Below are 16,361 nucleotides of genomic sequence, written 5' to 3' on the forward strand. Positions count from 1 at the left end.
TATCGACCCCCTTTGTCCCGTCGAAAACGGACGTTATATTGGGAGAGTCGTTACATCGAAAGTAAAACATATATGACAGTCGTTCTATGAAAACATTTGAGACTTATCCTACCGGTCGTTGTAATGGAATGGTCGCTATAACGTGGGGTCGTTATAACGAGTGTCGACTGTATTTTCAGAGCTATTGAAAGAAATATTTTCAGAATTAATGAAAAATATTTTCAGAGTTATTATTGAAGGAAGCTTTTATTCTCAGAATTAATGAAGATTCATATTTGATGGAAAAATATGTTCAGAATCTATGGAAAAAATTAATGAAAATTCATATTTATTAAAAAAAAACAATATCTAAAATTCTGATTCAAATAAATAAATAAAATTTTTTTAATGAAATTTTTTTAGAATTAATACAGTCGAATCCCGTTTTAGCGAATACTGTTATAGCGAAAATCTCGTTTTAACGAACACTTTTCTAATCCCCCAAATAAGTTTACGTAGGAATAATTCCAAAACCTGGGATTCCTTTAAAATGAAATTTCGTTATAACGAAGTGATTTCTCCGGTCTCTTGGAGTTCGTTATAACGAGATTCGACTATATTTGATGGTAAATATTGTCAGAATTTATGAAATTCATATTTGATGGAAGAATAATTTCAGAATTAAACATTTAGGAAGTGTTCGTGCCTCTCACAAGAAATCACGCTGCCCTGGGTATAGGTCGGGCCTCGTATTTCAATAACCCTGACATACATTTCTTATCAACATACTCGCATTATTGTAATTCTTTTTGCTCTTATAATTACAATAATAGTAGGAACATCCTCCTAGACATTGATGGAGTCATAAGAAAGCACAAATAACCGGACAAGAATAAAATATTATAGCCCTTAAGGGCGCAAATTTCTGTCTGAAACTGGGAATGCACTCATTAATATGCCTTCGAGATCTAAGAGTTGCTAAAGGCTGAATCTAAAAACGTTTAAATTAACATTCAATTATATTTTATTGAAACGTTAAAAACTAATTGAAATTCAAGTCGGATAGTAATTAACAAAAATATAATAAAAATTAGTATTTTTATACATTCATATCAGTCGCTTTTGGGCCACCAGATGACAGCACCAACGTTTCTAAACAGCAAAACTTAAATCAATCAACGACAGATGGCAGCACATACAGAGATTTATTTTTTTTACCCCAACGCGTTTTTTTTTTGTTTCATTTTCATCAGTTAAATTGATTTATTACATTTCAAAATACGAAAAATTTCATTTCTTAAAAATAAAAATTCAACTGTTTTTGTTACATTCCTAACATACATTTATTAATTTACAGTACATTTAGTACATTTAGTTACATTTCCTAAAATACAGCCACTCTCTTAGTTACGAACAGGATCTGTTTCGAACATCGTCCGGAAGACGATATTACGCCGGATTTGGCGCTCACTAATTTTAGGGTCGGATTTAGATAATTCAGCATCAGAAATATTTGGACAACTATTATCATTCGAAAATTTAACAACAATTATCAGTAAACATAAGAAAAACTAAAGAGATATGTAAATGATTAAATATTATAAACTAAACGCAAAATAGATATACACAGACAGTGCCGCAACTAGCCATTCCTGTGCAAGAATTTGCATTTAGTCCCCTTATGGCCCATTATTGGGCCAAAATGGACTCTGGGCTGCTTTCAGATGGGACCTATGCGGTCCACTCACAGCACTGTACACTGACATATATGACTATAAAAAAAAATAGGATGTCCAGATTTCAAACACCAAATTTGTGGGCATATATTTCTCGAGCAGTTGACAGCTCAAGATATAGATGGCACATGAACCAAAATGCAATATTATCCTGTTTATAGGCAAAATTTGTTTGTCCCTTCAGCAGATGGCGCGCCCTACAGATGAATCTTCATATAGTTTCAATACATTACCATATGTCCTCCTTTTTGATATCATTTCAGGTTTTCAAATTATTATTATTTTTTCTGGGCAAATATTTCTTCCCACTCTGAAATATATATCTTTTTATTCACACGAGTGCTTGTGTGTCCGGGGGGGGGGGGGGTGCGGTTTTTTCCCTTTACCTGTTAGCCAATCACCGTTTAAATTCCAAAATTCAAGAACCCAAAGTTGCAAGCAGGGCAGTAGATACTAATTAAACCAGCGCCTCCTTAACGCATGGGCCTCAAGAGAAGAGGCGTGGGGGTGGGGGGGGGGATGAGAAAGCTCACAAAAATGAGATTTCACTGAAAATTTCAAGATTAAGCATGTGAATTTGCTTGGCGCGGCCTCAGAAAAATTATGTCACCAGGGGGCCCCATGATGCTCTTAAGGCGGTCCTGGTCTAACCACGGCCCAGTTGCTCTAGGATATCGTGAAAAATATAGTCAGAGAAACAGCTCTGAAACAAAAATAAACCGCAACATCTTCATTTTAAGAGTACCGTTGTTTGCTCAGCACCATCCTCTTTTCATTCAGAAAGAAAGGAAACAGGATACAAGCAACACCAAATGCCGATTCCTAGTGCCGCCATCTGTTGTCGAAATTAAGAAAAGTCACGTTAAAAAGGGCACACGCGCAGGCGTCCTCCTGTTTTCGGAAATCTGCCAACCCTACTTTCAATACCATAATTATTTTTTACGACTCGTATTACATTTTATCCTTTGTTGAAAAAATTGTAAAAAAAATTCGACGAATTTTTCTTGAATTCGTTTGCTCATAATAATGTTGATTATGGTAATTATGACATCTCATAATTTTGTGGTGCTCAATAGTTATTGCAATCCCCAATTCAATTGGATTTGCGGGTGCCTTTTATTTTCCATAATTGGCAATTTTTCACCAATTTCAACAACTGATATAAATTTGTAATTTTTTTGGTGATAATTGGTAGTCCTATATTTTCTAATATTTGAAAAATCCATTAATTTCCCATATTTTTCTCCTTGTTATATGACATGGGCGGAGATACGGGCAGGGGCATAAGGAGGATCGCCCCAGGGTCAAGGTGAAGCCAACTGATATAATGTATGTATACGTAGAGAATAATGCAAGCATGTGTGGTGCATTCAATAGTTTTCTCGCGTCAGTTTTTAATATAGAAAACGATATTCAATGTACGGGTGTTGCATGGAGTAATAAACTCCTCAACGATATTCAAGTGGAAGATGTGGAGGTCCTGAATCTTTTAAAAAATGGTATGTGCTAGCAAATCACCAGGACCAGATGGTACCTATCTCAGGGTCCTCAGGGAATGTGCTAATGAATTGTTGGGGGCAGTCGCACAGATTTACAAGAGTAGTGTTGCTAGGGGTATCGTTCCCGAGGGATTGGAAACTTGCAAATGTTGTTCCGTTATTTAAAAAGGGTAGTGGAGAAGCTGTGTCCAATTATCGTCCAGTTAATTTGACGAGCTCCCTCTCGAAAATTTCAAAAACTATTATCAAAAGTTAATTGGTGAAGTGGATATGTGAGAATAACTTATTTGTCGGGTAATCAGTATGGGTTGGAAAGGGAAGTCATGTGTAACTAACTGCCTTTGCGTCTATGATCACGTGACAAAGCCTTTCGGTAAGGGAAAAAATGTCGATGCTGCTTATCTTGTTTTCTAGAAGGCATTCGATCAGGTCCAACATGGTAAACCCTTGAAGCGTTTACACGAGATTGGTATTGGGGGTAACTTGCTGAATTGGACAGAATCGTGGTTAAGAGGTAGGTCACAATGGGTTATAGTGAACGGGGAATTCTATGATTGGACAGGTGTCACAATTGGAGTCCTTCACGGAAGTGTCCTTAGCATGGCCCCCACAAGGGGTGGGCTGACAAAGCTCCAGCCCTGGGGCCCGGGATGATTTTCACCATTTTTTTGCTTTTTCACGCTATAAATTCATCATAAAGGGGACCCATGAAAGTGTAGTCGGGGGGGGGGGACGAAAGATCCCAGTCTAGGGGCCATGGTCCTTAGCCCCATACTTTTCTCACTTTTTTATCGATAAATTCGATCAGGGTATCGGTGTGATTGTTAGCAAATTCCACTCATTTTGGGTCTAACAACCCACGTTTTTTTTTACGAGTTGAATGATGTCAATATCCCGGATGAAACTAGGATCACTAATTTGGGAATTCTCATTGACGAGCGGCTTAGGTTTTCTTCTGCTCATTATTCAGCGGTGATGAAAAAAAATCGAATAGAATGCTCGGTTTCATTTTTAAAAAAGGTCTCTTCGCGTCCTCCTAAAGTCATTCTTCTACTTTTCAGAAGCTTAGTTCGTCCTGAACTGCAGTATGCTGTAAGGTTTTGGAGACCATACCTATACGAAGGACATAGACTTGGTTGAAGGAGTGTAGAGAAGAGCTACAGTGTCCTTGATGGCACATGGGGCTTGAGTGAAGTCTCGGCGAAAACGGAGTCGCGTGCATCGTTTGCGAGTGGACAAGACACGAGCGCGATGACGTCAATGACGGATGATAATTTGAGATTAATTCCAAAACTACCGAGAATTCATATTTAATGTTTTATAGTTTTTATCAAAAACTAGTTCAATAAAACATCAAAATTAGAGAAATTAATTAAGTCTTCTGTAACACACTGATTGGATAGAATAGTACTATCTGATTGGTCTATTGGAATTTTCACGAATTCGAATAGACCAATCAGATAGCCATAGCTCCATTTCGCAAGCAGCCAATCAGGATGTTTTTGAAGCTGAGCAACCGAGAGTTCGGATTTGGTAACCAATCCAAGTGGAATCCTCGGTCAGTGTGATATTTTCTTCTTTTATCCTTTACCCATAGCGTTAGAAGTTCCATATTTTTCTAGTATTTGCCTTTTTCGTTGGTGATTTTTTGAGTATTAGGCAAAGTTTACCTACCCTTCCTTAGTCCCCTATTTTTCCGTCACAAGTGATTTTTCTGAAATTTTCAGTGACAGTTGGCAACTTGACAAATTTTTGACAATTTGTGTGTTTGGCTATGATTAGCAACTTTAATTACCTTTAACAACATTTTTTCGCTATAATTGTCAATTTTACTTGGCTTTCACAATTTTTCTGCTTATTTTTGGTAACTTCACTTGCCTTTGACAATTTTTAATTTGTAATTTGCAAATTTATTCTTCTTTTACAATGTGTTTGGCGATGCCTAGTACGGATCCCGATTTTACATATTTTTATGAAGGAAATATGGTCAACCCAGTTATTTATCATACCTAGAATATGTATTGTTATTTTTCTACCATAACACACTTCGTGGGTCAGACGGTACTCCTTGGCGGGCCGTATTTGGCCACGGAGCGAAGGTTGTGCATCCCTGACCTAATCATTCCTCAAGCCAGCGAACTGAAAACGAATCGTCTTACCTTTTCTAGAAACCAGTTGAAACGACACTAGATGGCAGCACCAACGAAATAGTTGCTCAGAGAAAGGGTTTTTCGGTTTCCATACAAGACCGACCAGACCTACTTGATATGCAAGAGACATCGCGCGTCCATGTGAGCAGATCATTTGGCGGCCAGCAACCTCGACTCGCATATCAGTCAGCAGTTATGCCCGTGGTCATAATAACGAAAACGTGTACTGCCGGACTCTCTTTCGCCTTAAAAAGTAGCAGCGAAAACGTTAGTCTTTTCTCTCTCTTGCATTTCGTGCCTCGGGGAACGCGATGACTTTTCCAAGGTTTTCGGGTCTCTCTCTTTCTTCACTGTCTCTACTACATTTTCATTAACTCTGCCCTGACTTTGGAGTCACTTTCAGATCGTGGCATTCGTTCTTCTTGACAGCGTGTCATTAGACGATGCATATACATATCCTGCACGAAACGCTACGTCCCCTCACAGCAATCACTTCGGATGATAGAAATTAATTTTGCTTCGCATAAGAACTCCTCATTATAGCACCATTCCATCGCCGAATGCACAATGAATCATTCGAAAATATTGACCCCCCCCCTTCCAACCCTCGTGAGGGGGGGGGGGTAAGGTTCTATACTCGCAGAGGATTTCAGTCCAAAAACTTAGAGTAGATATCATTATTTTTCCGCAATATAAATTCAGTGTAGAGCCTCGTGGAGTCCTATATTAGGCAGTATAGAAATTTTAATTTCTCTGTGATTCTCAACATTGGGCTCGCCAGCCCTCATCAGACAGGTAGTCCTCAGACAGTTTAGAAAATTTAATTTTTCTATGCACGAAATCTTCAACCTCTGGTCCGCTAAGATGAGACAGATAGTCCTCTGACAGTTTAGAAAACATAACTGTGTTTATGGGGGTGTTCCTTAAACTCTGTGGTTCGTTAAGATGAGACAGGTGGTCCTTTGACAGTTTAGAAAATTTCATTTCTCTATGCTCGCATTTCTCAACTTCTGGTCCGCTAAGATGAGACGAGTGGTCCTCAACTCAAATTTTTAGAAAATTTATTTTTTCACTCTTTCTTCCTCGATATTACATCTGCTACGATAAGACAGTCCTCTGACAATTTAGAAAATTTATATTTCCTCGATGTGGGTGTTCCTCGACTTCTAGTTCGCTAAGATGAGACAGTCCTCTGACAATTTAGAAATTTTCCATTTTTCTATGTGGGCGTTCCTCGACTTCTAGTCCAATGAGATAAGACAGTCCTCTGACAATTTAGAAAATTTCTATTTCTCTACGTGGGCGCTCCTCGACTTCTAGTCCAATGAGATAAGACAGTCCTCTGACAATTTAGAAAATTTCTATTTCTCTACGTGGGCGCTCCTCGACTTCTAGTCCAATGAGATAAGACAGTCCTCTTACAATTTAGAAAATTTCTATTTCTCTACGTGGGCGCTCCTCGACTTCTAGTCCAATGAGATAAGACAGTCCTCTGACAATTTAGAAAATTTCTATTTCTCTACGTGGGCGCTCCTCGACTTCTAGTCCAATGAGATAAGACAGTCCTCTGACAATTTAGAAAATTTCTATTTCTCTACGTGGGCGCTCCTCGACTTCTAGTCCAATGAGATAAGACAGTCCTCTGACAATTTAGAAAATTTCTATTTCTCTATGCGGGCGCTCCTCGACTTCTAGTCCAATGAGATAAGACAGTCCTCTGACAATTTAGAAAATTTCTATTTCTCTACGTGGGCGCTCCTCGACTTCTAGTCCAATGAGATAAGACAGTCCTCTGACAATTTAGAAAATTTCTATTTCTCTATGCGGGCGCTCCTCGACTTCTAGTCCAATGAGATAAGACAGTCCTCTGACAATTTAGAAAATTTCTATTTCTCTATGCGGGCGCTCCTCGACTTCTAGTCCAATGAGATAAGACAGTCCTCTGACAATTTAGAAAATTTCTATTTCTCTACGCGGGCGCTCCTCGACTTCTAGTCCAATGAGATAAGACAGTCCTCTGACAATTTAGAAAATTTCTATTTCTCTACGTGGGCGCTCCTCGACTTCTAGTCCAATGAGATAAGACAGTCCTCTGACAATTTAGAAAATTTCTATTTCTCTATGCGGGCGCTCCTCGACTTCTAGTCCAATGAGATAAGACAGTCCTCTGACAATTTAGAAAATTTCTATTTCTCTACGCGGGCGCTCCTCGACTTCTAGTCCAATGAGATAAGACAGTCCTCTGACAATTTAGAAAATTTCTATTTCTCTACGTGGGCGCTCCTCGACTTCTAGTCCAATGAGATAAGACAGTCCTCTGACAATTTAGAAAATTTCTATTTCTCTATGCGGGCGCTCCTCGACTTCTAGTCCAATGAGATAAGACAGTCCTCTGACAATTTAGAAAATTTCTATTTCTCTACGTGGGCGCTCCTCGACTTCTAGTCCAATGAGATAAGACAGTCCTCTGACAATTTAGAAAATTTCTATTTCTCTATGTGGGCGCTCCTCGACTTCTAGTCCAATGAGATAAGACAGTCCTCTGACAATTTAGAAAATTTCTATTTCTCTATGCGGGCGCTCCTCGACTTCTAGTCCAATGAGATAAGACAGTCCTCTGACAATTTAGAAAATTTCTATTTCTCTACGTGGGCGCTCCTCGACTTCTAGTCCAATGAGATAAGACAGTCCTCTGACAATTTAGAAAATTTCTATTTCTCTACGTGGGCGCTCCTCGACTTCTAGTCCAATGAGATAAGACAGTCCTCTGACAATTTAGAAAATTTCTATTTCTCTATGCGGGCGCTCCTCGACTTCTAGTCCAATGAGATAAGACAGTCCTCTGACAATTTAGAAAATTTCTATTTCTCTACGTGGGCGCTCCTCGACTTCTAGTCCAATGAGATAAGACAGTCCTCTGACAATTTAGAAAATTTCTATTTCTCTATGTGGGCGTTCCCCGACTTCCAGTCCATGACAGTTAAGAAAATTAAAATTTTCTATGCTCACGTTCCTAAACTTCTGATCTGCTAAGATGAGACACATAGTCCTCAGATACTCTGAAAAATTTGGTTTTTTTTGTTCTGCATGCACGCGTTCCTCATCCTCCGGTCCAATAAAATGAGGCCGGTAGTCCCCAGAGATCTTTTGTATCTTCCGGAGATGTGAGGGTCCAGTTCACTACAATGATAAAATTATGTTACTTGAATTATTGAAGCTGTGATTTATTATCGGTTTGTTATGATATTTCTGAGTCTCACGGAATCCCACCGAAGTGCGTCGTAATCATTCAGAGGTCCCAAGAGTTATTTAGTTTTGATTTCATTCCTGAGGATGCCGTGAAAGTTGAAAGTTTGTGAATCCCTGGTAGATGGATACGATTCTGGAACTTCGAGAGGAATTTCTTGCGTATAGCTTCAATACTTCAACAAATTTTCAAAATTAAATGTAATTGACAAATTTACTTCCTTCTCGGACATAGAAGAAACGCTAAACTTAAATTAAAATTTAATAGTTCATTAACTGGTTTTGAAAATTTCCGATAAATTGAATTTTGAGCGAAATTTCGGTTTTTTGTTGGAAGTTCTTGCACAAAAAATCCATAGAGAGCTATTTGAAGCATCGAGTTTGATGTAAAATTTTCAGAATAAAGTTTGTTTTTAATTCTTTCTAGGGGATTTTTTTTAATCACTGACATTCATATTAAAATTTCGAATTTAATTTTCGATGCAAAACAACTTCTATAAAACTAGTAACTTTCCTGATTTTATAATACTTTTGAGGGTTTTTTTTTTAAATTCAATATTTGATTTCCTTGTAATAAGATGAATGATGTAATAAAAAATTTTTGAAAATTGCAATAATCTCAAAATTAAAAATTTAAGAAAAAAGGAAAAAAATCGAACAAATAAGAAAAATTCACGAAATGCAAAAAAAAAAAACCAAGCAAAATCTCTCAAAGTGAGGTAGAAAGCTCACAAACAAGGAAAGAAATTTAAATATGGAATATTGAAAACATATTTAATCTAAAATATCCCAAAATCAGGAAACGATGACAAAAAAATGGAAAATAAAATGAGAAAGCATTTCAAAAATAAAAGAAAAATCTTAAAAATACAAACTGAAAAACCTCACATATAATAAGATGATAAGAGAGGGAAAATCTATAAATTACAAAACAATCTTAGAAACAAAATCCAAAAATATTAAGAACGAGTTAAAAAAAATAATGTTAAAAAAATTATCATTCTTAGAAAAAGAAAAAAATGGAAATATATGAATAAAAATTTTAAGAAAATGAAAAAATGAATAAAAATTTTAAGAAAATGAATAAAAATTTTAAGAAAATGAAAAAATGAATAAAAATTTTAAGAAAATGAATAAAAATTTTAAGAAAATGAATAAAAATTTTAAGAAAATGAATAAAAATTTTAAGAAAATGAAAAAATGATCATAAATTTAAAAAATGAAAGAATGAATAAAAATTTTAAGAAAATGAAAAAATGATCATAAATTTAAAAAAATGAAAGAATGAATAAAAATTTTAAGAAAATGAAAAAAATGATCATAAATTTAAAAAAAATGAAAAAATGAATAAAAATTTTAAGAAAATGAAAAAAATGAATAAAAATTTTAAGAAAATGAAAAAATGATCATAAGTTTAAAGAAAATGAAAAAATGAATAAAAATTTTAAGAAAATGAAAAAAATGAATAAAAATTTAAAAAAAATGAAAAAAATGAATAAAAATTTTAAGAAAATGAAAAAATGATCATAAATTTAAAGAAAAGGAAAAAATGAATAAAAATTTTAAGAAAATGAAAAAAATGAATAAAAATTTTAAGAAAATGAAAAAATGAATAAAAATTTTAAGAAAATGAAAAAAATGAATAAAAATTTTAAGAAAATGAAAAAATGAATAAAAAAATTAAAATGAAAATCATAAAAAAAATGAAATTAAAAAGAAATGTTTTACTATTCATAAATATTATTACATTTTTAGATATTGATAACAATATAACGATTGGAGTGTTATATTACAAGGATATTTTTTGTGAACACAGTATTTACATATTTACTGAAATACTTAATGATTTGATAAAATTTCCTCTCCCCCATTTGAATAATTTCACTAAAAGAAATCGAGATTTTTCACAAAAATCCGCAATTTCCATAAAAAAGCAGGAAATCAAGCTTCCCATCATTCAATATCCTTTCGACCGAAGCCTCTCTCCTCTGAGGTTTCTTCGGGATTATTATCATTATTATCATTATTTTCGCAGTTGCGAAATATTCTCGGTCATTATTTCCGCTATCTACATCCACGGTAAAAAATATACAGCTCTAAAAAAAACACACGACCTGATGTACAATCACGGAACAAATTTCATTTATACGAGGCCAGACATTTTTCTGTTTCTTATTGCCTTTGGGGGGGGGGGGTGTTTCTTTGAATTGCTATAAAAATATATAGGCCTATTATATTGGGCGCCGAATATATACGCCAGGTATCAGCAGCTACGCATCACCTGCGAGCACAATATGGTTCTCGGATTTAGCGTGACCGTTTCCTGCTAATGTGAGAGCCGTTTTTCATTCGAGACGAAATAGTTATCTCCTGTGTCCAAAAAGGTAACATTCCTCATTGAATCGTCTCTCACGACCATTCACAATATATGGTGTATATATAATATTTATATTATATCAAATACTTTTCTGTCTATACTACTTCCTATATTTTCGTTTCGTGATGATCTCGATATATTGCTCAGATTTATTACCTTTTATAGTGCTCGAATAGAAATTGAGTAATAATACGTAAATTATAGGGTTTCACGGTTGTTGTAGCTGGCGGAGAGTGTCCCGGGAAAATGGAGAAATAATTTTTTTCGTGTAAAAGTTCATTTTATATACGTTAGAATAAAGTTCATATGTCGTGCAGAAATGTTCATATAGGGCTGGCTGTACGGGCTGGCCAACCTTTCCCCAAGCCGCGCAAAAATAACGATTAGTTTCAATGCGCGTGGCGCTCTACGAACTTTAAAACGCAGACCATATGTCCCGTTTTACGAGACACGATCATTTTTTTTACGTTCTTGCAAAATATATTGTTCGGCCGTCCTCTTGTTTTCCCGAAAATGTCAAGTTCGTCAGTCTTTTGCGTTCTAAATAGTTTTTATTTTTAAGTCACAAATTTGAATATCGCGATGCAGAGTGTGCATGCACGTACGTACGTACATCGGTGGAAAAGTTCAATTTTACCTACACCATGTTAGGCATAGACATCGAAACTTGATGACTCATGGTTCTTGCCTTCCTTCCCCCCTTACTCCACCAAAATAAACTTTGCAGGAGGGCTTAACTTCCTTTCCAAGAATTCATGGATATACAATGTAATTGTACAGGGTGGGTAATTGTAAAGTCCGTAGAAACTTTGAAAAATTATAAAAACCGGGAAAATAACCGAAATGAAAAACGGTTTGCAGGGTTAGCATCGCTAAGGTCACGGGAATTTTTTAAGACAAGGCAAAATAAAAACAAAAAATTTGACTTGTGAGACGTACACAAGTCAAAGAAAAGATACGCGATAATAACGAACAGAATGCCTCCAAATCGTTTATTACAGCAGTATGTGTTCCACATGACTACCAACACGGGGAATAAACACATTGCAGGCGAGTCACAAATCCAGCAACGGCAGAATGCAGCAGGTCCGGACGTACACATGATACCTCTAGGCAGATCGCATTTTTGATGCATGATGGAGCAACTAGTCACACTGCCACTCCGATCAAGGCATTCCTGTTACGGGATATTCCTAATTCCTGTTCGGGGAAGAGAAAATCATTAGAAAGCGTTGCAAGTTCCCATGGCCTCTTCGGTCTCCAGATTTGACACCGGCAGACTTCTGGTTATGGGATATTTGAAATCCCGAGTGTATCAATCCGGTCCATCCAATCTGTCAGAACTGAAAGATGCGATCCGATCGCATCTTTAGGTGTCATATAGGTGTTCGATAGATGTCATATACATCCGGACCTGCTGCACTCTGCCGTTGCTAGATTTGTGACTCTCGCCTGCAATGTGTTATCCCCTGTAGTGATGGTCATGTGGAACACATACTACTGTGATAAACGATTTGTAGGCATTCTGTTCGTTATTTGCGTATCTTTTCTTTGACTTGTGTACGTCACACCACCTATCGGTTGTTTTCTTTTCCTGTCTTAAAAAAAATTACCGTGACCTAGCGATGCTAACCCTGCAAACCATTTTTTATTTCGGTTATTTTTCCGGTTTTTATGAATTTTTAAAGTTTCTACGGTCTTTTTTTCCCACTCTGTATTACGAAATGCACGTCCCCCATGCGGACGATCCTGAATCTCGTACACATGGGGAACGACCTGCAAATATTTCCAAATGATGAAGAACCGAATGGAAGCGCATTGAATAGCAAACCATTATATAATTATTATTTTGAGAGTACCTATCATATTAAATATAGTTTTTGGCAGCCTATATACAATATCATAATTCATAAGAAAATAATTATTTAAAAGTTTGAGAGAATTTCTTTGATTGAAAAATGAAAGGGAATTTCTTTAATTTTTGAAAATCGCTCCCGTGCCCCCAGTGGCACGCCGGCCGCGGGTTGGCCACCCCCTGATATAGAGTTAAGTAATAATTTACGATCCATTTTGGTAGGGAATTCATCTTTGCAGTGCAGTCTTATAGATTTATCAAGTAATACTTGATTGTAGAGGCTTGATAAATATAATAATCACATTTTTTATTATTATTTTTACAGGGTAGGATTATTCGTTTGACACCCCCATGGCTGTATTTAGGTATGTACAATATGTGTAGCTCGTATTTTGAGAGGCTAAATATTTTCAGTTCTAAGAATATTAACATGCTGCATATATACAGGATGTATAGTTTCTCCATTTTCTGTAAATTTATGGGTCCCTGGACACGTAACCCCAATCACCCTTGAAAAAAAGGGCATGGGCCGTAGGGTAGTAAAATATTTCACCACACTGGGAATAAGAGAAATGCTCGTTTATACATGCCAACACGAATAAACATTAATGATACTGTTAGGGTTCCTCATATTCTGAAGAAACAGGCCTCTAGGCCGTAATTTTTGGACAGTCTCTCTGTAGTAAATTTATAGTGTCAAAAAATTAGGAGTCATACCATTGGTTCCTCTAGCTGGAGCCCTGTCAGTCTTTCCTATGTGGGTAAATTCATCCATTCAAACCGAGCACAACTCCAGTCTATCACCATAGGCAATTTACTAACGATTCAGTTGTGCCGGAAGTGTGAGTGTGTGTGCTCCCGGATCTCCTGAAACCCGAAACCCCTGGGTGGGACCGCGAAAACGATTATATACAAAGTAAACAAATAAACGCACAGCTGCGCCTCGCGACATTTGGCCAGTCGCGGGCCCGCCCCCCAAGTTCAGCCGCGAGCAGTTGCTTAATTGGTGCGGTTTTCAGGGCGGTGCCTCGCGACAGTTACCTATAAGGCGCAGTTCCCGCCCTCCCACGAGTAAGGTTCTCAAACTGAAGCCAATGGGCCTTTGGGTGGCGAGCTCGCAAGTGAGCCCCAGAGCTGCTTGGTTGAGCCCTTGCTGTCTTGGATGACACGGGTATAGGATAATGTATTCCATACAAAATAAAAGCATATAAATTTACTTGCAAGACGAATACTGTATACAGAATAACTGCAATCAAAGCTAGTGTTCAAGAATCTCGCGCGTATGTTTCAAGTTCGTAAATCGAATATTTTCGCTCAAATCCACGTGTTTTTAGAAAACTTTTAGCTCGTAATTTATAGATTTCTCGGGAATCGAAGCACCAAGTGTGTGTACATTCGTCCCAATTCGTTTTACATCAACACTCGTTTACGAGAACGGCGCAAACAGCGAAACCCCAATGAGCTGGCCACAAGCAAGTCAAAATTAATATTTCCGATGGAGTTAAAAACCTAATATTGCAATGGTGGAAGTCATTTTGGATACGCTGAAAGTGTCCCTGCCGTCGGTGATTATAATGTAGGGACACGTATTCCTGTTATTGAGTGTAAATATCGTGATCTTAACCAAACAGCCCTTCGCGTCACGACTTCTATGACCCGTTCCACCCATAGCTAATTTTTTTTTCTCTATCTCTCTCTAAAGCCGACGTCACTATTGGTTCCAATGCTGAAAATTTTTCATCCCATCGCCACGTACAGAGAGAGCCTGTTTCCTTCTTTTACAATTTTATATTAGACCTTGAGTTCAAGTTCATGGGTAGATAGGCCGGCCGCTATTTTCTTACGCGGTTAATAGCTCTCTTTCTTGAAAAATGAATAGAATTAGCTGCGGGGATGGATTCCTCCCCCCCATAAACATTAGTAAAACTTCTTAACGACTTCTATAAGACTTCTGTGTGTATCTTTAGTTTTTCTTTTCGTATTGGAGAGTGCCGTGCTCTTCATTATCCTTTCATGGATGATGGCATCCATTATCAGTTTCCGACATGCATCTTTAGACGTCTATGACTTCTTTTTTGCCGTGTTAAAAAAAAAAAATGGCGTTGCCATGTATAATGTAAGGGTCTTCTTTTTCTTTTGCATTTTTCCCCCCATTTTAATGGTCAGGGTAAGATTTTACTAATGGCCGATCAAGCGGTAAATGCCGGGACTCATGTGTCAGTAGCTTTCTCTCTCTCTCTCTCTCTCTCTGTCCCGTCTTATTTCTTGATGACGTCTATTGTTTAGTAGATGGTTACGATATGATACTGTATTAACTTTGTATGTATGTATGTATGTAGGTATTTGTGAGTTTCGCATTTAACAATGGGCCCCGAAATGGTGAGAAGTGTTGAGGCTCGTGATGATGGCCGACGTTGCAACAAATACCTTATGATGTCGGTATATCTGACACTCTTTACGGTTTGATTTTTTTTATTTTTTTTTATTGTCTTCTCTTTGAAGGGAAAACAAAATTGTTTTATGCAATTTGATTAAGATAAGGAAGAAGAGTGGTCAGTGCTGGGCGGGCGTGGTGGACAGGGCTGGATAAGATTAAGATGAGAATAATTCGATGGGAATATAGTAGAGCCTGTTTAATTCGAACTAATTTAGACTAGGGTTAAATGAGCGGAAAATTAGGACAGAAGAAAATTCGGGTTTAATCAAAATCTTCAATGATTTTGGAGTTTATTTTTGATTTGGGTTCTTGCGCCCAAGTGTCAGCCCATTCGTCATTGGGTACGGACTGGCACAAGTGCTACTTGCTTATCCGCTAAGACACCACAGCGTTCAAAAACAATCGAAAGCTGATAGAGACCGTTGCCTATCTTTTTTAGGTGAGACCTCAGACTTTTAAGAAATTTAATTTCTCTATGCACGCGTTGCTCAACCTCTAGTCCACTAAAATAAGACAGGTGGTCCTCAGACAGCTCAGAAAATTTAATTACTGCATGCAGTTGTTCCTCAACCTCTGGTCCGTAAAAATTAAGACAGGTGGTTCTCAGACAGTTTTGAAAATTTGATGGTGTCTGTGCTCGCGTTCAGCAACATCTGATCCAGCCAAGATGAGACAGATTATCTTCAGGCATTAGAGAAAATTTAATATTTCTATTCACGTGTTCTCCTCAACCTCTAGGCCCCCAAGAAGAGACAAGTAGGTACTCCTCAGAGAGTTTGAAAATTAATTTAATTTGTTTAATTTCTCTGTACCCGCGTGCCTCAATCTGAGGTCTGCAAAGATGAAACAGGTTCAGACTGTTCAGAAAATTTGGTGTCTATGCCTATGCTCCCTAACTTCTAATCATCTAAGATGTAACAGGCGGTCTTCAGAAAATGCAGTTTTAGCAGGCACGTGCTCCTCAACCTCTAGTCCGCTAAGATATAACAGGTGGTCTTGATGAATTTGAAAAATTTAATTTCTCCATACCGCGTGCTTCAACCTGAGGTCTGCAAAGATTAGACAGGTGTTTGTTAGACAAT

At 37.2% G+C, this 16,361-nt stretch overlaps 1 protein-coding gene across 1 annotated transcript in view; it reads right to left on the bottom strand.

Moving 5' to 3' along the window:
- The window catches only part of LOC149088709 (uncharacterized), a 271,005-nt gene that overhangs the window by 191,889 nt on the left and 62,755 nt on the right, over nucleotides 1–16,361 (bottom strand). The window lies entirely within an intron of this gene.

The sequence above is a fragment of the Pholcus phalangioides genome, unplaced genomic scaffold (genome assembly GCF_987345545.1).
Source record: "Pholcus phalangioides strain wild (caught in Gottingen) unplaced genomic scaffold, Ppha-v1.0 ptg000003l_1, whole genome shotgun sequence".
NCBI lineage: Eukaryota > Metazoa > Arthropoda > Arachnida > Araneae > Pholcidae > Pholcus > Pholcus phalangioides.